This window comes from Schistocerca piceifrons, chromosome 8 (genome assembly GCF_021461385.2).
Source record: "Schistocerca piceifrons isolate TAMUIC-IGC-003096 chromosome 8, iqSchPice1.1, whole genome shotgun sequence".
Taxonomy (NCBI): Eukaryota; Metazoa; Arthropoda; class Insecta; order Orthoptera; family Acrididae; genus Schistocerca; species Schistocerca piceifrons.
Genome location: NC_060145.1, coordinates 424,942,105 through 424,969,578, shown reverse-complemented (window position 1 = coordinate 424,969,578; position 27,474 = coordinate 424,942,105). Strand labels below are relative to the sequence as shown.

General features: G+C 40.6%; 1 protein-coding gene across 5 annotated transcripts in view; it reads right to left on the bottom strand.

Moving 5' to 3' along the window:
• The window catches only part of LOC124711167 (protein piccolo-like), a 305,632-nt gene that overhangs the window by 106,095 nt on the left and 172,063 nt on the right, over positions 1-27,474 (bottom strand). The window lies entirely within an intron of this gene.

Sequence of the window (27,474 nt, the reverse complement as noted above, 5' to 3'; positions counted from 1 at the left end):
CTATCCACGTCAATTTATTCTGTGTCAGCCTCACTGCTACCTCCAATCTAAAACCATTTAAACTTTCTTACTGTAGCCAAGACTTTGTCTCCCTTACAATTTTCATCCCTCACTTCTCTCCACTGCATAACTGACTAAATTATTATCTGCCAGGTCTGTAATATAAATAAAAAGAACAGCAATGGTCCTAACGTACTTCACTAGAGCACATCTGAAGTTACTTCCACTGCTGTGTCCTCCCTATCAAGAAACCGCAATTAAGGCCACAGAGTTAGTTCATATCCCACGTTAGCACACTTTTGTTAATAAATGGTGGTGTGATATCAAGATAAATGCTCTTCAAATGTCAATAAATACTTGACACATCTGCGTGTCTTGATCCATGGCTTTCAAGGTGTCAGTGAGAAAAGCATAAGTTGAGTTTCCCATGACCAATGTTTTCAGAACCCACATTGGTCAGCACAGAGGACAACATTCTGTTCGGGATACCTCAGTATGATTGAGCTCAGAACGTAATTTTGGATTCTACTACCGATGGAAACCAATAAGACTGGATGGTAGTTTTTGGTCACTTCTGCTATGCTTCATGTGGATAGGTATGACCTGTGCTTCCTGGATAAAATGGGAGATAACTCTTAATACAAATTCTGCACAGAACATGACAGGGATGACATCAGGCCTTGGAGCGTTGTTCAATTTTAGTGATTTCAGCTGTTTCTCAATGCCAGTGACTAATATCTACATTGTACAACAAAATTAAAGCACCATTTTTCCGAAACATCGTAGCTGCCTCTCACTGCAATGTATAAGTTTGAAATTTGGTTTTAAGGCACCTATAACCTTCCTCTGTAGTGGTGCACCCTGTGACATCATCCTTGGGCCCAGCAACACCTCAAACAGCAAGGTGTTGACACACATGAAAAAAGCTCACAGCTCAGAAGTTCATGCGAGTTGTGAAGTTAGTTAATAATTTCAGACTGACACCAAATTTCACCACAATTCTGCCCAATGCTGCTGTAGATGTGGCACATGATGAGAAGGTTGTCACATGCTCTCTTACCCACATATCATATCACCAATTCTTTTGCCATCTCAGTATTGACACCCAGCACTGAAATCATGTAGTTTTCTTGTGGGTGGCCAACGAAAACATTCAGACACACCACCACTCACAATTGACACAAAAAGGCCTCAGGGGGTGACAATAGGGCATTAATGAAACCACCCCTTCCCCAGGGTCATTGAGTCTTTCATAGACAAAAACAGTTCACAGTGCAATGGGCAACAGGAAGATGTTTGTGACATTCTTTGACATTGCTGACACCCCAGACATTTCAGCCGTTCTCTAATGACATTCTGGGGCTGTATCACCATTTAAACTGATTGCACCCTTTTGGAGTGGAGTATGACTGCATCTTTTGCTCTTGTGTAGAGGTTGGAAACACTAGGGAGCATTCAAAACCATTCGGTGAAAGCTGCATGTGATCCAAAGCAATAACGGGTACTTCAGCTTTTTCATCCCTCCTGTTTTCCACCATCCTATAGAGTGATCACGTGGGATTGCAACATTAACATGGGTGTGAAAAAAAACAGCAAAGGGTCCCCAAGTCACTCCAGTTTGCGAACACACACAGTGCCATCCGCTCAACTTCGTTGAGCACATTAGAAATATAGCTGTCAGAAATTTCAAAACCCAATTAGCCTGATGGTTAGGGAACCCCTTGACACCCTTGGGTGCAGTCTGTCTATCACTAAGCGCCAGAGCAGCTGCCAGGCTGAATTAGTCAGTACCTAAAACTACCTCTTGGCCTAAAAAAGCCATGTGCACTCCACACGTACACTGCTACATGAGTAGCTGCTTCCTATCAAGGAGTGTGTTACAATTCTCCTCACAATAATGGAGATCCCGAAATGTGCAGTCAAGACCATAAAAGAGGGCTGGAACCCTCCAGTCGACTCCAAAGCAAAGGACCATGATAACGTGGGAACAATGCTGCAAATTGCAAGATCTGCTTGCACCTCACAAGGAACGCAACCAGCTTTCACCATTTCTACCAGCTGCCCATATGAACTCAGGGTGGCCTCAGAACACAAACAATAGACTCTAGTCACAACTTTCCGAGGACTGCACACTGCATCCTCGGAAGCCACAGCCAGGCCACCTCCACATCTCTGATGAGGCCTCCTGACAGACATACTGAGTGCACACTGGCTTTCTTTCCAACCATGACCGTTATTTCTTTAAGACATTCTGTCATACGCATAATATTGGTGCTCCTGATAATGGGCAAAGAGCGTCCCTGTGTGACTGCTCAGACCCTGCTAAATGCGCTGCCACCTGTCCACTCCCCATGTGAATGGGCAACACCTGACAGCCAGCCTCCGAAACACCCCTCTGCTTAGAGCGAACATGTCATCAGCTGTCGCTCAACCTGCAGTGAGGGTGGATCCACAATATCGGGTACACTAGGAGGTGCCTTGGCAGCAGAGCCCATGGGTAGTACAACTGAGGTGTCGCATGTAACATGCCACATCCTCTGCCACAGCTACACACCAGGCAGCAATCTAAAGACGGCCCATCATAACCAAAGGTGCCTTCAGCATGAACTGCGGGCAGCTCCTCCTGCGTATGCACACAGTATCTATTCTAGCATGACTAAGTTACATAGAAAACTATAAATACACAGATACTTAAATATGCAGCTTGCTACCTTCCTGATGTGTCACAAATGGACAATGCCACCTTAACAATCAGTGTAGTTGGCCATTCAAAAGAAATGACAACAACCCTACAGGCTGTCTGGCTACACTTTACTGTCATAAAAACACAAGATTACACCTCTTTAACAGAAAAACCAGGTGCGGAATTAAAGAATTAGATTACTCAATGTTGCAGGTGCATAATGAGTGACAGTTGGAATCTGACTGATATACTGGTTGATGGCAGGGACTAGTGAAGATTGAGACTGAGGGAAGGGGTGGGGGAGATTAGGGAAACAAAGGATATGTTACAGAGTTCCCGTCAGTGCTCGCACAGTCAAGCAGTCAATGGAGTAAAGCACATGGTGTTAGCAGTACGTTCAGCAAATGGATGGTACAGCTGTCTCTTGGTAACAGTTTGATGATAGCCATTAATGCATACAGACAGCTTCTTAGAGATCATGCCCATGTAGAATGTTGCACAGTTGCACTGATAAATCACATAGCTCCTTTCACAAGTGGTCCTGCCTTTGATGGGATAGGAGATGCCTTGACAGGACTAGGAAAGCTCGTAGCTGGATGATGATGGAACAGGGCTTGCATCAAGGTCTATTGCAGAGATACGAGTCATGGGGGAAAAGGATTGGGGGAAGGTGTGGAATAGGGGTTGTCAAGGATATTTGATAGGTTGGGTGGTTAGCAGAATATCACTGTGGGAGAACAGTAGGGAGATATTTCTCATTTCAAGGCATCAGAAGTAGTTGAAAACATAGTGAAGAACATGATTCAGTTGCTTGAGTCCTAAAAGGTACTGAATCACGAATGGGGTGCTCTAGTAGATATATGAGGAATGGTAAGTGACTAGAGAGACAAGGCACAGGAGGTCGTTTGTAGATAAGGTTCAGAGGGTAATCTTGGCCGTGAAGACCTCTTTGGGGCCCGTGGCACATTTAGAAAGGGATTTCTCATCACTACAGATGCAACAACCCTGGCTGGTTAAGTTGTATGGTATGGAATTGGTGGCAGCTTTTGTAAGCCAGTCATAGCTCATCATGTCATGTGATCTCGCCAGCCAATGACAGCTAATATTCAGAGCATAGGACACGTGATGTAGTCAGCCAACAGCAACATCACTGTCATGTAGCACAAACAGGGAAAGTTAGTAGTTTACATAAATATACATAGTGTTGCTACAAGAAAAGCAAAGCTTTCATATATAATATTGATCTCTAAGGTTAATAAGCTTCAAGAGAAGCTAAGCTTTCGCGTATAATGTTGATATTTTTTTTCATGTTTTACACTTTAAGATATATTACACAAATTTGCCAGTAAAATTTTTAATAATGACTTAAATGTCTGATCTTCAAGGTCGAAATTCTTCTAAATGGCTCATTAAAGAGTTGATTTTTAAATGAGAGTCAAACGCTCTGTGATTTAAGAAATCCATGGTACATTCTTGCACATAGTTCAACTTACGTAAAAGGATATTTCTTTTCAAACCACCATTTGCAATATTTTCCTGCGACCTGTTAGAAATAGGTTCATTTCAGCAGTTGCCAGAGAGCAAAGATAACAGGCAACACCGCACTTGCACAGCTACCGTAACGTTGGAAGCCCGTATGTATGTACGTGTAAAACACTGAAAGATCATACACTATGTCATATAAGAAACAAGACATCAGAGGATACTCCAAGAGCATGGAATTTCGTGAATCGTACTAAAATGTGCACATTTTAATTGTCTACTTAAAGTCCACATTCGTATGTCCAGATTCCCAATGAAGTATACCTCGACATGATATTAAGCTTTTCAGTGTGGTTTTCGGGATGTAAATTTTATTGGAGCATAAGTACTGTATTATATCATGTTTGGTTCTTTATTATGGCATAATGCCATAAGTGCTAGAAGATGAAAACATGCACTTGAAATGCAGCGAACAGCTGAAACTAGCCAGTACTGTGGAATTAAACATTTTGTTTCAAATACATTGACTGCCTCTGTGGAAAAGGTTAATAAAAAGTCAAATTTCTTTAGCAAACAGACAAAAATAACTTCATTGTTCTGCAAGGTGATTAATGCTTGACTGTCAGAAAGGTGGAAATATAATAAAATCTGAAACTAACAACATATTTTAGCCTTCCGTAACTATGTGAATGTATTTTAATTCACTTGATAGCTCCCAGCCACAGATATCCGTTTTGTTTTCATTTGACGTGAGAGTAAACGAAGGGGAAGCAGCAAAATCACTAAATGTAAACACAGGTCACAAGGAGACTACCCGCTATAAATCAGACTGCTCTTCCCATCAGCCCTGGATCTGCGATATTTGCTAACCAGGTCAACATTAAAATAAAAATAAATTAATTAATTAATCAATTAATTAAAAAATAAAAAATAAATAAAAAACGAATTTTCAGAAATATGTTCATCTTCTTGTGCACATCTTTCTGAGAAGTCTGAAACATGAAACAAATGTAAGACATGTTATTTGGTCTTAAGTGAGCCAAAGTGCAGTGCCACGCCTCTTCATACAGCATTCTTCTATCGCGCGTTACTGTATTTCGCTCTGTGGAATTGAAACGTTTATATTTTGTAATGGATGGCATCGAAATATATTCAGGACAATGGAAATTGAAATGTCCTGTGGTGCCTCTCCTGCTCCCAATCAGCCAGTTTGACAGCCTGCCACTCTTTAAAAAAATCTCCCAATTAATAGTGGATGGGATTATTTGTAATCGGGAGAACAAGAACTCTTTAGAAAATTGGCACTCTTTATTGCCTATTACCTAACAACTGGCTGTTTTGTGTGACATAAAATTAAATATATGATACATAAAACCAATAAACACAAGAGACAAGCAAGGAAGTACACATTACTTCAATCCTTACCTCCTAGCATTTTTTCCCTCTCTAATCTTGCTACAGCTTTACATGGCGTGCTTTCCCTTCTGCGAAAGAATCTATTACCTCATCAAAGTCTGTCAACCATTTCGCTATATGAAAAATCAATTTGTTGTTATCTAATACTGAAAAAGCTGTTAATACAGATAATACCCAAGACTGGTGTGGTTTCTTGATCTGATTACCTCTATTTTGTCACCGTCTGCTAGATAAAACAAAATAGGCATTTCTAATATTGCAGAAATTTTGTCACACACACCAAATAAACGAGACTGTTTTGGCACAAATGGTCATTTTTATAACAGGACAGAAAATAATTTGTGAAGTACCATGCCTATTAGGCCTACTACAAGCAGAAAGCTTTATGTTAGGAAATAGTTTCACATTTCATTCATACGCACCAGTTTCTCAAATATGAGATTGAAAAGTAGTATTACAAAATTTTTATATAAATTTGGAATTCCCTTATTCTTCCATAATTTGTTTGATGTCCCGGTTTCTTCTCATTCCTCGTTCTAATAAACAATCTGTAGCTATTCCTGCCATTGTAAAAATTTGTTCGCCAATTAACTTCACTAGCCCTTCCAGAATCACAGGTTTAGTTATCCCATAATTATTCTCTGGTTAGGCGTTGTTCCATGTTCATAAAACACATTTTCCACGTTACTTCCAGAACAGAACTTAAGCGGCTGCTAGCTGGGGACTGTACAACTGGTCCTTACTAGTGTAGCGATCTGACCAAAAATTTTCTGTCAAAATTTCATTTTCTTGGATACACAGAGAAGATAATACATAATCTTTCTCACTTGTTATTCCTTTATTTCCATTCTGGTAGTCTGAATCTATGGATTTCGCTAGTAATTATAAAAATGCTGATCTTTCGCAAACTCAGTCAACCACATAATCAGACAACGATTGGCATTCATCTGTTCGGCTTTACTCCGCTCAGCTCGTATAGCCCACCCTTTTGTCTGCGGAAAGTTTATTTCTAGATGTGACATTGATTCTCCTGACAGAAATATCACTTACATAATGCACGCATTCAAAAATCAACTTACGATTCATTCAGAAATCAACTTAAAATGTGTTAAAAAAACCAACAGGGATTCATTTCAAAATCATATGAATAATCGATAGACCAACATGCGCTGGATGCTAGGCACTTTCTGAAACAAGGTTTTTTTCCCCTCAAGAATATGAATTTTGTGCCCCTTCTTCCTGGTAGCATCTAGCTGCTTGCTGCAACTGCTTGCACATACAACAGCCACATTCCTGTAGCCAGAAGCAGGAGAATCTACAACTCAAAACGCGACTCAACTGTGCATACGCATAAGCATGCTTATAACTGATAAAACGAATCTAATGTAAACAGCTGTGGCTTAACGCTCATCGGAGGCAATTTATTGTTATGAAGCATTGCATAGGCTTCCTAAAGCCTTTGACACATTTTGCTGTTGGCAAACGCTTGCATGAGCACTGTGTGTCGTTGTCGTACATGGCGCATTTCCTTTACAATTTAAGTTATTTTAATTTTTTTCTCTCGTTTATGTTTTATTGTTGAAGTATTACTCTGCAGTAGTGTAATACAGTAATATCCTTTATAGAGTATCGGTCCTTACCAGACAAAAATTTAACAGAAAACTAAAACAATGAAAGATTCCCGGAATTCTAAAAAATTCGCGGAATTCTAAGAAATTACCGGGTTATACCCAGTTTTCTCTGGGATGAAAAAATTCCCAGGTTTTTCCCGGATCTCCCGGGTAATATACACCCTGGGAGGTCAACATCAAGGAAGTGGTCTGTTGGGCTGAGGAGGAATACGTGAAGCAAACGAAAGAGAGTGTGTTAGTTTTCACGAACCACCTGGGATATTTTTACTTCCCCTCTTGTTTTGCCATCTGCTTCCTTCAAATTCATTTTTTTCATTTTTGAACCAATTACCTTAACACATGTAAATATAATCTGCATTTCCAAAGAGAAAGGTTGGCCCTGAGTTTTGAAGTAAATAACACCAGATCTAATTTTGTGCCTAGTTTTATGTATGTAATTGATTTTCTAATTTATTTTGACTATTACTAGTTAGTATTTTTCATTATAGGGTGAAATTAGTAATTTTTTCGTAGTTTAAAGTCTATTGTTGACTTATAAACAAATATAAATTCTGTACTAATTGTAAATATTTGGAAGACGAAATTATTAAAGTATCTATTTGGCTCTAGTCAGAAACATGTTACCAAAATCAGCCCTTAATTAATTCCAAAGTAATTAACAGTTTTGTCAAAAGTATTGCTTGTGTATTGATATTTGTTAATTTCGTCATTTAAACAAATAATTCATCTTAACCCTCCTAGTAGAAGAAACTGTTAAAAAGATGCAATTTATTCAGTTAATTGAATGAAGTAAGTTTTAATTTTAATTTCTGTAAATTAACTTCGAACAATGTGTAGTTTCAGCACCTATTATTGTGAGGATACATAAAGGCCTGATTTTTGGGCACAAAAGGAATTATGAGCTGAAAATGGTGATATTGGAACAAAGAACAATAAGTTTGCTGATTTACGGATAACTGTGGTGATAAACTGATGTGAATATTCTGGCAGGTAAACTATTTGGTAGCATTTTACGAGGATTTAATTTTCTGGTTGAATGAGAGTAATACTCAGAGTTGAGCAGACAAGTGGGGGCTATGATTTGGTACAACTTCCATATCCTAAATTTTGATTTGAATAGTAATTAAGTTATGTGATGCCGATTCTATTCTTTTTTCATAAAGCATTTATTAGTAAATCTATGCTACTGCACATCTTAAGTTTTTGCTAGTTTGAAAAAGGGGAAAGAGACCCAAATCTTTCAAGTTTAACCAGTTTCAGACAGTTATGACTTAGCGTAATGTTTTGTCGTGTAGTGTGCACTTAATTTAAATTTTTTTCTAGTACACACCTTTTGTACCATAGTCAAATTTAGTGGTAATTGCTGAGAGATTATGAGAACTATGTATTTGTTTATGATATAATGAGTATCATACACCATTACTGTTAGACAGTTTTTTTAGACTTACTTAGAAGTAAAAGTAAGTGTACTAAAGTAGTGTATTTTGTCTAATTTTTTTCATGTAAGGTGGTGGAGGAGAACCACCTCCAGGGGAACTGATAGCAGTGCATTTCCTTACTAACTACCACTTGGCCCTGTTGAAGGCATGGACAACTTGGTGGGAAAATGTGTGAAAACTCATTAGAAGTGTAAAAGTGCTTGTGGAAAATACTAAACATTGAGCAAGTGAAATTTTTTATTTAAACATTAACTGCAACGTACAGTGTACTTTAAATTCTTTGCTACCCATGAGGATTAATTTTTTGTTAAGCTGGACAGGACTTATATAAGATGATACACAACATTAAATGTAATCTTTGCTTACTCAAAAAGGACATCATGTTATGATGAAGATGCAAAACTTCGTTAAAAGTATAGCTTGTGGATACTTTAGGTACATGTACAATACACGGTATGTAAATATTTTGTATGGGGATTTTCATGTGACCGGTTAGTATAAGTAGGAATTTGGAAAAATATATATACTGTAGTTTTTGATAGTATTTCTTATGTAATATTTTTTGTGTGTAGATTTTAAACCCAATTTCTGGTGTCACTTGTGGTCATTGAATTGTCCAGTTATTTGCAATATCTATCTGGTCAATGCAATGAGGGGGTGATGTGACAAAGCAAGCTAGGATATTTTTACTTCCCCTCTTGTTTTGCCATCTGCCCCCTTCAAATTCATTTTTTCATTTTTGAACTAATTACCATTAACATACGTGGATATAATCTGCATTTCCATAAAAGAGAAAGGTTGGCCCTCAGTTTTAAAGTAAATAACACCAGATCTAATTTTGGGCCTAATTTTATGTATGTAATTTTCTAATTTATTTTGACTATTACTAATTAGTATCTTTCATTATAGTGTGAAATCAGTAATTGTTTCGTAGCTTAAAGTCTATTATGGCAACGGCCTTGCCGCAGTGGATACATCGGTTCCCGTGAGATCACCGAAGTTAAGCGCTGTTGGGTGTGGTCGGCACTTGGATAGGTGACCATTCAGGCCGCCATGCGCTGTTGCCATTTTTCGGGGTGCATTCAGCCTCGTGATGCCAATTGAGGAGCTACTCGACTGAATAGTAGCGGCCTCGATCAAGAATACCATCGTAACGACCGGGAGAGCTGGGTGCTGACTCCACGCCCCTCCAATCCGCATCCTCCACTGAGGATGACACGGCAGTCGGATGGTCCTGGTAGGCCACTTGTGGCCTGAAGACGGAGTGGTTTTGCTTTTTTTTTAAGTCTATTGTTGACTTATAGACAAATATAAATTCTGTACTAATTTTAAACATTTGGAAGGTGAAATGCTAGTATTCTTAAAGTATCTATTTGGCTCTAGTCAGAAACATGTTACCAAAACCAGCCCTTAATTATTTCCAAAGTAATTAACAGTTTTATCAAAAGTATTGTTTGTGTAACGATATTTGTTAATTTCGTCATTTAAAGAAATAATTCGGCTTAACCCTTGAAGTAGAAGAAACTTCGTAATTTCTGCAAATTTAGCTTCGAACAATGTGTAGTTTCAGTACCTATTACTGTGAGGATATATAAGGGCCCAACTTCTGGCCACGAGACAGTAAGTCCATGGCCGAGTTTCAGATGAGAAACCTGTGTTGGTTAGAATGACAACAATGTATCAACAGTGTAATAACTGTTACACAATTAGGCCGTGTGTTAAAACAGTGACAAGTGTCTGCTCCATACGTACTTTTATATTCTTCAAAAACTGTGAACTTTGTGGTCATGCTTTTACTGCTCGTAGAAGTTCAACAGTAAACTACTGAAGCATTATGTGGATATTCATCTGCTAACTATTAATGAGGATTATGGGAAGTTAGAAAAATAGTGCACTGGCCATATGTAACTGTGGATTATTGGGGGGGTTGTGAAAGTGAAAGACTGAACACAACTGTGCATCTGTCGGCTAAATCATTTACAACAGTCAGGGGCAGAATTACAAACCCCATTTTTCAGCCAGTGTCGACACCGAGGACCATCAACAAATGAAGAAACAAAGTAGGCGAAACGCTAAAAGTTTCTGAAAGAATGTCGATAGTGGTATCCTCACTGTTGGCCCAGATCCTCAAGGTTCCATCAATGAATCTGAACAACATGAGGGGTTTGGAATTCTAGTTTGTTAAAAAAGGTCCCTCCCTCTATGTGGTCCATGGATAGGCTGGCAAAGAATGATACCATGTGGATGCCCATTGCAGTGCCAGAGATTTGTTTGTAGGTGATATCTTCAAAGACAAAATAATTGCGGGTGGGTGGCAAGGCCATGGGCGTTAGGAATGTTAGTGTAGAGGGAGATGGAATTGACAGTGACGAGCAGGGTATCATGCAGTAAAGGAACAGTAACTGCGAGGAGTCAGTAGAGGAAATTGTTAGTGTCTTATTTAATAGAGTAACCACCTAGGACATCCCACTGTGCACCAGAGAGAAAATCTACCCATGTGTACCAACACCTTTAGCCTGTTACCTGTAACATAACCTCCAACATAAAAGACACTAACAATTTCCTCTACCGACACTCCACAGCTTCTGTTCCTTTACCACATGCGGTCTTTCTGATCACTGTTGATGTCACTTCCTTCTCCACTAACATCTACAACGCACATGGCCTTACCGCTATTGAACACTACCTTTCCCATTGCCCATCTGACTCTAAACCTACAACCTCCTTCCTGGTCACTATGACAAGCTATGTCCTCATCAACAATAATTTCTTCCTTGAAGGTATCGTCTACGAACGAAAGTGTAGTACAGCATTGGAAACTTGCATTTCATCATATGCTAAACTATTCATGGGCCACATATCACACAGAGCTCCAAAAGCTTCACCTGGGTGAAATTCACTCACAAAATCTTTACAGTCTAGGCCAAGAGTGAGTACACCCTATCCCACATCAACTTCTGTGACACTTCACTAGTACTTGCCCTTCGGCTACCTATCCCATCCCTCACCCCCTCTCCAGCCCTACACATACCTTCCATCTCAGCACATCCTCCCAATGATGCACTTAGTAGGGCACTATCCTGTCCCTACCATGTCCCTCAGGCAGCACCAGCATTAGTATCTTCAGCCCTACCATACTATCCCACCATCTCCCCACTCCTTACTGTAGCCCTCCCCCTCCTCCCCACTACCCACCCCAGCAAAGATCGCTACACAAATCAGATGCAGTTCCAGTTGGGTCTTCGAATCCTGAGATGAAAGACATATTTAGGGAAAACTTGGGCCCTTGGTTAGTATTCGAATAACAATTATATAAACAGTGTTGTAGTCATAATGATAGATGCAGTTTTGGAACAAGTGTTCCCTTTACTGTCCACAACAAGCATGTATAAATAATAAGGTCTCTGCAGCTGGGAGGCTATTTGATGGTTGTCAGTTATAGGGGAATCTCTTTAAAGTCAGTACTGCCATTGGACTGTTGTTTATTTACAATGTTACATTTACACTTACACAATCATGATTTCGGCTTCAAAGTGCCATTATCAGGTGTTTTAAGTGTTATAAATTGCCTAAGATGGCACACTGTCATATTAAAACACACTATTTGCACATTGTCTAAGAGTCTATATTTCTGGCATAGCCTACTGCTTTGTTTCATTAATGAAATAATAAGGTGAACAATATTAAATGAAGTTCTAGCTCCAGATCAGTCTTTAATTCTCCACTCAATAGCACTTCTGTGTTTATGGAAGAGTTTTCTGTGCTATTAATCCATTTATTTACCTGACTCTTCTGTAGAGTCGAACAGTGCAAGCTTCAAGTGTCCAAATAATTTCTATATATACTGTATTCATTTTGTTTCGTTGTAATGAAGTTCAACAACGGAGTAAGTAGTTGGTTTTATTGCTCCAGAAATATTCAGTATAGGATGTGGCACACCAAAAGGGTGATTCGGCCTCAGATGGTGGGCTTTTGTGTGAACAGCAATATTACAATCATTTCGTGAAAATCCTGAGCTTCCACATCACGACTTGCGTGCACTTTATATCCAAACCTGTTACGACCTTGGCAGTTTTTTCCTAATTCCTTTCACATCTGTCAGGCCTACCTACTTCGGGCTATAAACATTGTAGTAGTAAAACTTCCTGGCAGATTAAAACTGTGTGTGGACTAAGACTCGAAGTCGGGACTTTTGCCTTTCACGAGCAAGTTCTCTACTGACCAAGCTACTCGAGCATGACTTGCAACCTACCCACACAGTTGTGCTTCTGCCAGTACCTCGACTCCTACCTTCCAAACTTTGCAGTAGCTGTCTTGTGAAACTTGCAAGAGCAGCTCTCCAAGAAAAAAGGATATTGCAGAGATATGGATTAATCTCAGCCTGGGGGATGTTTTCAGAAAGAAATTTTCACTCTGCAGTGGGCTGTGTGCTGACACGAATCTTTCTGGTAGATTGAAACTGTGTGCCACATAGAAACTCGGCAGTTTTTATCTGCCAGGAAGTTTCATATCAGCACACACCCCACTGCTACAGAGTGAAAATTTCTTCCTGAAAACATCCCCCAGGCTGTGGCTAACCATGTCTCCACAAAATCCTTTCTTCCAGAAGTTAGTCTTGCAAACTTCACAGTACAGCTTCTGTGAAGTCTGGAAGGTAGAAGACAAAGTGCTGCTGGAAGTAAAGCTGTGAGGATGGGTCACGAGTCATGCTTGGGTAGTTCAGTCGGTAGAACACTTGCCCGCAAAGGTCCCAAGTTTGAGTCTAAATCTGCACACAGTTCTAATCTGCCAGGAAGTTGCATATAGCGCACACACTACCGCAGAGTGAAAATTTCCTTTTGGATTGGAGTAGTACTCTAGGATCTTTCATGTAGAGGCCGTAACAAAGGCACTACTCTCTTCTAGAATCCTGTCTTTTTGCCCTAGTCAGTGCTCTACAGAAACAGAGCGCCGACAGTAACTCACCATGAAATCTATGGAAGAGTCAGATAAATAAATGGATTAATAGCACAGAAAACTCACAGAAGTGCATCACTTCATACCGTAGTACAAAAAACCTAATGAGCAACTGAATATGAGCATCAATTCTATGCAGGTACAGGTAACATTTAGTGCCAAGGCTCCTGCTTCCCCATTTTATTCTATATACATGTATTTTTAGATGTGGAAGAGAAATGTTCTTTTGTAAAAGGAAGTGCATTCCTTCAGTCAGATCTGAATGTGTATGACAGCGGAATTGTTCATGCCAATTTTTTTGAAGATGATGTTAATGAATTAACTATGTTCAAACGCTGTTCTCTTTTCTCAGAGGCGTAGGAGTTACCAGTTGCATACTTGCACCTAAGTGAAGGTGTCTGAGCTAGATTTTGCCAGCTCTTTTTACCTTAAGGTACTGATTCCTGGAAGAGTTTTCTTGAGATCTGTGACTTCAGCAAAAACATAGCTAGTTATCTTTAGCTCTTTAATTTGTATTTTGTCTGTGAAAGCAGAATTCTTGCTTCAAACAGAAAAAACTGCTTAAGAAATTTGTACATAGCATATGGGGATTCAAGTCTTAATCATCATCTCAAAAAAGTGGTAACTTAATTTTTTATTTTTCTCCAGGTACATATCTGTATTGCTTAGATCACATCAGAATCCCCATGCATTAGTACCATAGCACACCACTAGAGGTCCCAAAACAAAATGAAGCAGCCCACTAATAAAATGGAATGTTATGCAGTAATTACAACATTGTATATTAAGAAAAGCAATGACAGCAAAACTCCACGTTGAGTTGACGGAAGTGTAAAGCAACAATACATTATCATCTGACACAATGGTTAGGTGGCACAGACACTCCAGTGTTGTCAAGTCTGAATGATGAACAAACTGAAAGGAAAGACACCAATACTTTAGCAAACATGGTCACAATGAGACTTAATGACACAACAGCTTAATGATGTCACTATCACACAATCAGTAGGCGGCAACACATTTAAGTTCATTCTTGCCATCATGTGTTACTCATTAGCCATTGTGGACAGTAATGCAGGGTCGGCTCACGACAATCAGCTCCATGCAAATGATCCAGCTGCCTCTGCTACCTCTAGACTTCGAACCCCTGTTCATTGCCCGAGTGCCTGTTCAGGGAACAGCGATCCGTCCCGCCACCAGCTAAGGTTCAAGATAAAGAAATCAGGCTTGTCCTGACCTCGCCAAGGATATAACATGGGCCTCCTGTGTTCTGGGGCTTGGAGTGTGACACTGCCAATCTCTCTCTTGGCACCACCTGTGACGGTGCGAGCCAGCACTATACGCCTTTCTGCAATACAATAACAGCCATCAAGAGCATGTGGTCATCAGTCAGGGGCTATCACACCTGGCTCAGTGGAATCAACATCATGGATACCTGGTCAGCAGCCAAGGACTAACACACTTGGCTCAGTGGAATCAATGATTATTCTTTGTACACATTGTCAATGCCTTCCTCAACTGGACCACCACCTTCACTGGCAGCAATCCAGCAATCCATGGCCCGCTCTCTGCCATGACCGCTCCACCTACAATTGGAGTCAGCATGTTGCTGAGTTTGAAGATGGACGGCGTTAGAGGTTCAACAAGCGATGCTCCACTGCCATTAATGCTATGATTTAAGCAATCTTTTGGAGTCTGTCTGGTTGTCTAAGTGCAATATAGCACTTGGCTGATCAGCTAGCATGGTTACATATAGAGTCAGTAAATTACGGGTGGAGAAATAGGAAATGTTGCCCCATACTTTACCTGTCTTTGATACAAGTTTCCCAGCACCGGTTGCTCCATTTTCTGGGAAACGTAGAGAGGATATATTTATATTCTTTGATAATCTGCATACAGCTGCCTCACTCGGGAATTGGAGTGATGGTCAGTTATTAAGCACGGCTAAGCTTAAACGAACAGGTGATAGCAGAGTTCATTTGATGTGCCATGAGAAGTTAAGGGACCTCCTCCAGGAAGGGTTAACTGATAGGTGTAGAAAAATGAATACAGTAAGGTATAACCATGAGCAACTCAACAGGTTATGGCAGAAACAGGAGGAATCCTTGCAGAGTTTTGACCATCACATTAATAAAAATCAACACGGTCCTTATGAACTCATGAACAATGATAAAATGAACAAGAGCTATTCTGAATGAAGGCGAGCAAAAAGCCCTGGTTACCTGATGGTAATCCTCAAAAGGTACAAATAGAGTTGTCAAAAACATTTAATGAAGCAGTAGAGGATGTAGCATTGTTAGCAAAAATTGACAAAATTACTAGACCGAAAGAAAGGAATGTAGTATTTAATGCAATCATTGTGTGTTTCAGACATGGTCGCACAGATTCTGTGAAAAAGAACTGTACATCAATGTGACAAAAATCATGGGAGACCTCATAATATGTCAGACCACATTTCATCCAGTGTAGTGCAGCAACTCAACATGGCATGGGCTCAGCAATTCTTTGGAAGTCCCCTATAGAAATACTGGGTCATGCTGCCTCTATAGCTGTCCATAGTTACGAAAATGTTGCCAGAGCAAGGTTTTGTGCATGAAATGACATCTGAATTATGACTCATGTTCGATGTGATCATGTCAAGTGATCTAGGTGGCCAAATCATTCCCTCCAATTGTCCAGAATGTTCTTCAAATCAATAACGAACAGTTGTGGCTTAGTGACATGGATATAAAAATTCCATCATTTCTTTGAGAACTTTAAGTCCATGAATGGCTGCAAATGGTCTCAAAGTAGAAAAACATAACCGTTTCCAGTCAATGTACAGTTTAGTTGGAACAGTCCATTCCACGTACACACAGCCCACACCATTATGGAGCCACCATCAGCTTGCACAGTGCCTTGTTGACAACTTGGGTCTATGGTTTCATGTGGTGTACGCCACACTCAAACCCTACCTTCAGCTCTTACCAACTGAAATCTGGACTCATATGATCAGGCCAAGGTTTCCAGTCATCTAGTGTCCAACTGATATAGTCACAAGCCTAGGAGAGGTGCTGCAGGCAATGTGCTGCTAGCAAAGGCACTCGAGACAGTGGCCTGTAGTGCCAAATTTCACACACACTGTCCTAAAAGGTATTTTTGTCATAGGTCCCACATTGATTTCTGAGATTTTTTTCATGCTGCGTTGCTTGTCTGTTAACACTGACAACTCTACACAAATGCAGCTGCTCTCAGTCATTAAGTGAAGGCAGTCAGCCAATGTGTTGTCCATAGTGAGAGGTGATGCCTGAAATTTGGTATTCTTGGCACACTCTTGACACCATGGATCTCGGGATATTTCCTAAACGGAATTCCCATGCAGCTAACTCCAACTACCACTCTGTGTTAAAAGTCTGTTAATTCCCGTTGTGCGGCTATTATCATGTAAGGAAACTTTTCAATGAATCACCTAGGCACAAATGACAGCTCTGTCAATGCACTGCATTTTATACCTCGTATACGCGGTACTACCATCATCTATTTATGTGCATATCACTACCCCCATTACTTCTGTCATATCAGTGTCAAGGCAGCATCAATGTCGAACGTGCAAATGGTTCGGGTACTCAGACAGGAACTGTAGGCCTGGGAATTTACATGGGCACATGACACAGTCTCAGAGTGGTCCGTGTAGCCCACCATTAAACAAAACAGGGGGCCTGTAACCACTGTGTGATGCTCCTGGTAACAGCATGGGGCAACCCTGTGCAGTATCAGTGATGGACTTTTTTCTGATCAAGTGCACAAATTATAAAAAGTTAGGTAAATTTCTGTTGGATACATTATCTCAGGTGTCTGTAACAGGTATGGGCATACTTAGGGAAGTAGAATTAACCCTTTCCCTGTTGTGGATGTGTATATATGTCCTGCTCTGCCATACATAAAGTACTGTGGACACGAATACGTGCTCCGCTTGCATTTTTCTACAGTTCTATTGACATCTGTATGCTTCCTGAGCTGCTGACCTCTCACTGCTGCAGATGAGTTACCTCCATATCTCAATGAATGACAAAGTTTTGACTATTTATCGTTACAACATATGTGCCTTTTTGCGTGCTATCATTTGCAGAAAAAATCTTGTATAAATATCTTGAACAATATATGAAACGAGCATGTAATGCACAACTGTCCATCTGATATAAAAATCGCCAACTCGAGAACAAAATGAGATCATCTGCCCTGAGTTTTAAATAAAACTCTGGTATCTTACCTGTGTTTCATATGCTGTATTGTATGTGTTAAAATCAACCATGGTCCGCCCCTGGTAGCTGAGTGGTCAGCGCAACGGAATGTCATACCTAACGGCCCGGGTTCGATTCCCGACTGGGTCGGAGATTTTCTCCGCTCAGGGACTGGGTGTTGTGTTGTCCTTATCATCATCATTTCATCCCCATCGACATGCAAGTTGCCAAAGTGGCGTCAACTTGAAAGACTTGCACCAGGCGAACTGTCTACCCGACGGGAGGCCCTAGCCACACAACATTTCCATTTCTACCATGCACAAAGTTTTAAAGAAAACTTTGTGCAATTTTTTACTTCATATGATGAAGTCTGTTAACTATGATGAATAACGAAAAGAAATTCAGTTCTTTATTGAGGAAAGATATCAGACTGTAAGATGAGCAAAAATAATTTTTGACAGGTACTTCATACCAGCTAGAATGCTATCCCTCAGCACAGGCAACAACATTTAGTGAGCAGTGCAGCCACCACAAAGCCACACCCACCAAGGAATGCAGAGAACACATCTGTAGCAGCTACGATGTCATACTTCAGTTCAATTTTCTAGTTGCACATCACACTTAAGTTGACTTAGAATAGCATACTGTAGAACTAGACGGGACTCCATGTCATCTTGGCTGTACGGCCGGAAAACCATTTTTGTCACAGGGAATACCTCTATGTGAAAGGGAGCTGCATAAACTGTGTATGAAGCCCTTAGAGTCAACACATGGTATATCATACAGAAAGGTACTGGAAAGTTACTGGAAAGTTGATCTGGTGAGATGTGGAAGCTGATCGGCTGCTAAATTCATTGTGTATCGAGGATCAATTGCTGGAAAATGAGGAACTGGATAAAACTGAGTGTTTTGTATGACTTAGCTTGTCCTACATTCGCAAAATTCAAGGAACAACAAGCACTGATAATTTCAGCCCTGAGGATGCAAAACTACCACATAAGGTTCTGTTAGCTAATTTAGAAACTGTGGACAAGGACAAATTGGAAAGGGAATTCTTGTCCAAACTGTGCAGGACTGTTACAGTTCGTCAGTATGTCTGCACTGATGGGAAAAGTAGCACAGTTACAGTGAAAAGTAGTACAGTTACAGCGAAAAAGAAAGAGAAAACATGGAGAAGCTATATTTGATCATCCTACACGTATGTCTGCCATGCCAAATTGTCAGCACCGTATTCCAACAGACAATAAAGCACCTGTGATCATTGTACCGAAAAATCACAAGATGGTAGGAAAGTGTACAGATTCTGTTGTGACTACCGGTTCTTGAATAAGAAACCTGTTTCAGATGCATAGCCTATGCTTAACGTAAATATACCCTACATTATTGGGGACAATTCAGTACTTCACAACTATGAACCTTAGGTCCAGATATCGTCAATTAGAGGTGGCATCCAAAAATCAGCAAAATCTATGATTAACCCATTAGCGTGTATTTTCCTACAATGAGGACAGTCCGTTTCTCCATCATTATTACAATGTATCCTACTCCAAACCAAACTTTTTTAAGTAAGCTTTCTGTCAACAATGGTTGTCACTATTATCTTTTTGCTATAGTTATTCAGTTGAAGACTCAACAGAAATGGAGCATTTTCGCAGAGCCTGTTGGTTGTTTCTATTTTTAGTTTCACTGCTGAATCTAAGCTAACAATCACTGTTATGTTCTGGTTGCTGGTAATTATGAAGGTGAAAATAGTTTATAACATTTTGTGCACAGAGCCTGAAAACTTGCTATCGTTGTTTGAGGACACTGGGCAATTCTGTGGTAAATGTTAAGTGTTTTGACTTTTCCAGATTTCTTTGCCATGGCTCACCATGTTTTTAAATTTAAAACTGTTGAAGAGGCAGTAGAAGACTTATTTTCTGAAGAAATAGAAGTAGACATAGTAGCTATACCTCCAGATGTATACGAGCAGACCAATGAGGAAAATACTGAAGATGGATTGTTAACAATTACATGTGTAAGTGAGATTGCAAGTGCTACTGAAATTTTACATGAGAGAGACAATGAGGAGACTCTTCGTGCTTCTTCTAAAAGAGCCCATAAAGAGGGAGTTAAATGGTGTGATCAGGTATCAATACATTCATTTCCTGACTTAGCAAAAAAAGCTTCTTGCCTGTCATATGAACTGAAAGGAAATTTGTATGGTCTCTCTCCCACACAAGTTTTTGAAGAACTCTTTTTCTCAAAAGTTTTAGGTATGATTGTAGAGGAAACTGAAACATATGCTAGGGAGTGTAAAAATAAAGTAAATTTTTCAGTTTTACCTGATGAAATTCCTGTATTCATTGGGTTTTTGATCTTTACTGGCTATCATAAACTGTCCAGTGAAAGAGATTATTGGTCCGAGAATGATGATCTCAATGTTCAAATACTGAAAAATGCAATGAGCCATAACAGGTATCTTGAACTGAAATCTATAATAAATTTCAATGATGATAAAAAAAAAAAAAAAGCCAATGACAACAAGAGTGACAGATCTTTCAAAATAAAACCATAAGCAGCAGCTCTGGAAAAAAATTTATCAAAAATGGAGGGGGGGAGGGGGGAGGTGCTTTCAGGAAAATCTGGTACCAGATCAACTAGGTACTACCTAGTTGATGAAATGATTGTGAGATACTATGGACTTCACCCAATATAGCAGTTTATCAGACTGAAGCTCGTACGTTTTGGATATAAACTTTGGGTCGTATGTGGTACTGATTGCTTCTGTTATAATTTCTTACTGTACTGTGGGAAGGACCAGAATGATGACAATGCAAGTCTAACACTGAGTTCCAAAGTGGTTTTGAAAATGTTGTCCATTACTGATGAGCTGAACAGTTGCAAAGTATTGTTTGACAGTTACTTTACTAGTCGTAACGAACTCATCCAACTGAAGGAACTGGGATTCCGTGCAGTGGAACTGTAAGAGAACGCAGGACAAGGAGGTGCCCCTATCACCAGATAATGTTATGAAAAAGAAAGAAAGGGGAAATTTTGAGTTCAGATTTGACAGACAGAAGGAAGTTTTGATCATAAAATCGAATGACAATAAGTGTGTTATACTAGCAACTAATTTCGACACAATGCTTCCTACCATCAAAGTCCAGCACAGGAATTATCCAAAAAGAAAAGGTCAGCGTTCTACAATCACATGCACTCAATATAAACAAGAATTTCTTGGGTGGCATTGATCTTCATGATGGGCTAATAGAGAAACATACCACTGCAGTGAACGATAAAAACTGGTACTGGTGCCTTTTTATGAGGATGGCAAATATGACTGTTTTGCGGGAGTACTTGCCTTTCAAGAGATTGCATGGTGGAACTTCTCTTTCAGTGAAAGAATTCAGAAGACAGATTGTGAGAACATACCTGAAGAAAGGTCTTCAAATGAGGTCAGCTAAGAAATGACCAACAAAACTCATCTCACCTTCCAGGAGCAATGAACCAGATATATGGTATGACCAGAAGCTGCACATCATCACAAGCATAAAAAGCAAAGACCACACCAGTATCTGAACTGCAAAGGAAAGTCGAGAACATATTGTGGGATGTTACGCTCTGTATGGATTGCTTTTCCCAAATATCATATCGGGCCTTAACAAAACTTTAGTTTTTGAGAATTTTTAGGTTAAACCTTTTGTAAAGCTTACTTATTGTAAAATAAATAATAGGAATATAATAGAGGGAAACATTCCACGTGGGGAAAATATATCTAAAAAGAAAGATGATGAAACTTACCAAACAAAAGCGCTGGCAGGTCGATAGACACACAAACAAACACAAACATACACACAAAATTCTAGCTTTCGCAACCAATGGTTGCCTCATCAGGAAAGAGGGAAGGAGAAGGAAAGACAAAAGGATATGGGTTTTAAGGGAGAGGGTAAGGAGTCATTCCAATCCCGGGAGCGGAAAGACTTACCTTAGGGGGAAAAAGGACAGGTATACACTCGCACACACACACATATCCATCCACACATACACAGACACAAGCAGACATTGCTTGTGTCTGTGTATGTGTGGATGGATATGTGTGTGTGTGCGAGTGTATACCTGTCCTTTTTCCCCCTAAGGTAAGTCTTTCCGCTCCCGGGATTGGAATGACTCCTTACCCTCTCCCTTAAAACCCATATCCTTTTGTCTTTCCTTCTCCTTCCCTCTTTCCTGATGAGGCAACCATTGGTTGCGAAAGCTAGAATTTTGTGTGTATGTTTGTGTTTGTTTGTGTGTCTATCGACCTGCCAGCGCTTTTGTTTGGTAAGTTTCATCATCTTTCTTTTTAAAAATAAATAATAGTTTTGAAATGTTATTTTTAGTTTATTAATACCAATTTCTTTATATCTTGTCATTTTTCCTACAAAGTAGTGTAATGGTAAAACAACTGCCAAGCACCCAGTGTCCTCAAATGAGGACGGCCAAAAATTTCACACTTGAGCAACATGTGAACAAAATTTCTTCCAATTTCCATGAATTGGGTTGCCAGGACACAGTTTTCCAAAAATACAGAATATATGTTAGGCCTAACTAAAAATATACTGGCCACTAATGGATTAACAGTATTGGTGCACGTCTCATGGACTAAAAAACGCAGTAGTGGCTTTTCACAGGCTTTTGGACAAGGTACTGTGAGGTTTAGAGTCAAAACAGTGTCTTGTGTATCTGGGTGACATAACTATTTGCTGAAGACATTCCCGGGACATCAACAACACTTTTGTGAAGTTTTTGATCAATTACAATCAACAAGACTGACACTTACTTTACAAAAATGACATTTCATTTCCCCTGAAGTTCATTATTTAGAGCACATTATCAGACAGGATGGCATAAGTACTAACCCAACTACGTGGTTTAAAGAATTACAATCCCATCTCAGCTTAGAAAATTTCTACCGAAATATTCATACCACACTTAGCTAAAATTCCAAGAGTGCTTATACAATTATTTCAAAAAGGAGTAAAATTCAATGGTCTGAAAATTGTGAGGTGGCATGTGAAAAATTAAAAGACTTATTAACTTCAAGACTGGTTCTTCTTTTCCCTGATTTTCAAAAACAGTTCATATTATCCTGCCATTCGAGCAATTTTGCTCAAGTGCACTCTGGGTCACGAAATCAATGGCCATGTGCATCCCATAGTATACATGTCTAGGCACCTAAATTTAGTTGAGAAAAACTACTTAACAACTGAAAAGGAAATGCTTGCATCCATTCTCTGTGTAACAAACTTCGGACGCTATTTGTATGGTAGACATTTCAAATAGATTATGAATCGTGCAGTGCTTTGATGGCTACTAGTTCTTAAAGATCCATCCATCAGGTTGACGACTTGGGCTTTACATATCAGTAAATTTGATTCCGAAGTGGTACTTCGTTTGGAGTGGTCACACATGGATGGCCTGAGTAACAAAATTCACGTTGTAGCATGTGCTGGTGTCGACATTGACATTTGAAGGCAAGCACAAAGTTGTGACCCAGATTGTCAGTGACTCGCAAGGCAGTAACAGTTAGTACTTTTGCAGGAAAGACACTCTTCTTTACAGGCAAACACAATGTGGGTTATGTATGATAGTGTCAGCTGATGTGTGAAGTGAAATATGAAGGCAGGTCTATGGCTATTCTGTTCAGTCAGTACACAGGATGTACAACAACAGAATGCAGAGTGGCACAAATATACTGACTGATGACATGCAACCACAGTACCGAGTGTTAGGTCAAGAAACTGCTTTTCATGTGCCTGGAGAGCAGATCCAAGCCACTGATCAGTTCTCGCATTTTATAGCTATGATACTGATGCCTAACCAACAGGCAGAAACTGTGGCTCATGCACTGGTGAATCATTGGTTATTGAAGTATGGCACACCCGAACCATTATAACTGATTAAGGAACAAATTTCATGTCTGACCTAATCTACATCTACATTCATACTCCGCAAGCCACCCAACGGTTTGTGGCGGAGGGCACTTTACGTGCCACTGTCATTACCTCCCTTTTCTGTTCCAGCCGCGTATGGTTCGTGGGAAGAACGACTGCCGGAAAGCCTCTGTGCGCGCTCAAATATCTCTAATTTTACGATCGTGATCTCCTCAGGAGGTATAAGTAGGGTGAAGCAATATATTCGATACCTCATCCAGAAACGCACCCTCTCGAAACCTGGACAGCACGCTACACCGCGACGCAGAGTGCCTCTCTTGCAGAGTCTGCCACTTGAGTTTGTTAAATACCAAATAACCCTGTGACGAAACGCGCCACTCTTCTCTGGATCTTATCTATCTCCTCTGTCAACGAATGAAACTCAACCTGGTACCCGCCTTACCAATAATTAATTTTATATGATTATTCCACTTCAAATCGTTCCATACGCATACTCCCACATATTTTACAGAAGTAACTGCTACCAGTGTTTGTTCCACTATCATACAATAAAGGACCCTTCCTTCTATGTATTCGCAATACATTACATTTGTCTATGTTAAGGGTCAGTTGCCACTCCCTGCACCAATTGCCTATCCGCTGCAGATCTTCCTGCATTTCGCTACAATTTTCTATTGCTGCTAATGGAACACTTGTGTCGCTTTTTGCTTATTGACAAATTATGAACCAATGCTTTGAATCTCTAAGTGAATGGTCGTACAAGAGAGTTCATATAATGATAAGTAAAATGTTAAGTTGTTATGGTAATTCACAGCACAAGGATTGGGATGGTTTACCTCCTTTTGTAAATGGGGAGTCCAATTCTTTAACTCCATCAGAGCTTGGAGGCGGGGAGGGGAGAGCATCTATCCCCATAAGAAAGATACCTTCACCCTTTGGCTTTCCCACCCCACCCCAGATGAAAATAATTTGGCAACAGGTACAGAAAATGAACTGGAAAGCTTGAGAGTGGCAGGAGAGGGCTCATAACAAAAGAGCACTATTACCAAAATATCAAATCATGTTAACCAACCCATACGTACCTAAAGGGAAAAAGAAATTTGTGATGCATTTCCAAAGGTTGTTTCAGGTGACTGAGATGCAGTCACCAGTAAACATAAAGTTATGGTTTCCAAATCATACCACAGCTGTTCACATCGGTTCCATCTCCCCTTTAGGCAGCTTCCGCCAAAGGAGAGGGGGTAGTATCTGAGATAAGTAGGAACAAAAAAAAGGAAGAGGTAGGAGAATCAGAACAGCACAGTCACTAAACTGACACATCACTATGCACTTCGGCAATGATCTGGGACAAACACTAGGTTATCCATTCCCTACGAGAATGGAGTGGCCCGACCCCCAAGCAAGAAAAGGCAGTTGCAGTGCCAGGCATCAAGCCCTGGACAGTGAGGAAAATGAGCATGCAAGATATTTGTCCTAATGGGACTGCTGAGCTGGTGCAGGATGACTCAAGCACTTGAGATACATCATTTCATGGAAAGATTCTTATTCACACAACAACCACACATGATCATGTCAGACCGTCAGTGAACTTTAAAGCTAGATTTCAATACTTGGACAGTAAACAATGAAATGAGGTGGCTGGAAGATACTTTTGACACACTATAAGCTATGATAGGTAACACGGTAGAGTGTGAAGATGTCCAGGGACAGTACCAATTACCGCGACCAGTTTTTACTCAAACTACGGAGTTAGCTCGACCACAAAGATAGTTCCATGGGTACAATAAAAAACAGGTTCCATAAACACAGGTGGTCACAGTCTAAAAACCATCTTCGGTGCAACCCAATCAGAGGACACAAAAAAGATCATCATAACCTTGCAACAGCTGTGAGCTGACAAAGATGCTAACCAGAATGAAACAGACTTGCATTCCTGCCCGCGTGCCAGCCTAGAGAATGACATGGTAAATAACACCAGCAACTGTGATCTCTATCAAGAACACTGCTGACCCATGTACAATCCACAACAGATGCTATGAACCACAACTTAGTATTGAGGCACAACCTAGACAATGTGGATACACAATTACCAACTGCCAGGCTATCCCGCACTCTCTCGGATTACGACACCTGCAGAGAAACTACTTAACTGCACAAAGTGCTACTACCCACAGTTCAGATCATGGACACACAACACCCGTACTGTTACCACCCAAGATTCAGGAAAAGCTGCCTCTGCCGCTAGAAATTTGGTAACCACCAAAAAGAGAGTCCTTACCATTCTACCATAGCATGGCTACCATGGCCAACACAATAGAAGGTGCTCACTTGCAGGTTCAAATCCCTCAGGAGCTTTGTACAACAGAAAATACACAAAATACTGTTAGTAACTCCAAACCAACAGTCCTACCATCCTGCTCTCAGCACAAGAATTGCTGCATTGTCAATTACTATCTGCCTCCCCCACCCCCGCCTCCACCCACCCTCACCCCAAAAAAAAAAAAAACCACCCACCCACACACACACACACACACACACACACACACACACACACACACACACACACACAACAGGTGTTGTGACAGTGCCACAACATTTAACAGTGCCGCCACGACAGTATGCGCAAACGGCGATACAGGCGCTCCGCAACTCAGCTGAGCGCTGGAGCGCCACCTAGTTACGAACGGCGCCGGTCGCATGTCACGGCACGGCAGCCGAATAAGAGATACTGAGTTGTTATCATGTAACGAGCTATTGTTTCTAAGTGAGTGTGTTTGAATATCCACGCAATTATTGGTGATTAAAGGTTATAATACTTTTTGGCGACGAGGTCGGATATTTTCACTGTGTTGTGGATTTGTGTGTTCGTGACGGGGCAGACATGGAACAGCTTATGCAAGCACTCATTGAACAACAAACACAGCTGACGGCTGCTATTCAGGCGTTGTCGACGTCGCTTACTCATCGTCTGTCTTCTTCTTCTCCGCCTCCATTCCCTCCTTACGATGAGGCCGCTGAAGATTGGGAGGATTATGAGAAGCATTTGCGGCAACACTTCTTGGCTTTCGGCGTTGTCGACGCTCCTATGTGTAAGTCGTCATTTCTATCTTGGATTTCCCCACGGATTTATCAGCTGCTATCTCAGTTAGCCCCTCTGCGGGAACCTGCCTCTCTGTCCTTCCAAGAAATGTGTGACTTATTGTCTAACTATTACCGCAAAAACACCCACGTCGTTGCCACCCGCGTGGCGTTCTACCGGTGTCGTAAACAGCCCCATCAATCTTACCGGTCTAGGGCAGCGGAACTACACGGTCTCAGTAGGAAATGTCAGTTTGTCACGGACACTCATCATGAGTCTTATGCTGATTCAATCATTAGGGATGCTATTCTACGGCTTGCTCCTGATAAAGAAGTTCGGCAACGTGCCCTACAACTGCCAAACCCGTCGTTGTCGGAAGTTCTAAGCATCGCTCAATCCTTTGAAGTGTCTCACGCTGCTGGTGCGCAAATAGACGCGTGGTGTGATGTAGGCGCTGTACAGTCAACTTTCGACACTGACAATTTGCCTGTTTCACAGGAAAACGAAGATGTTACGGCGGTTCACTCGCGTAAACAACGTCGCTTTGGGCCGCAACGCTCGCAGCGAAAACAGCAATCACAGAAGCAGGTTTGTTCCGCACTTCCTTCTTGTCCACATTGTTTCGTACAGCATGACAAGGCCGCGTGTCCAAA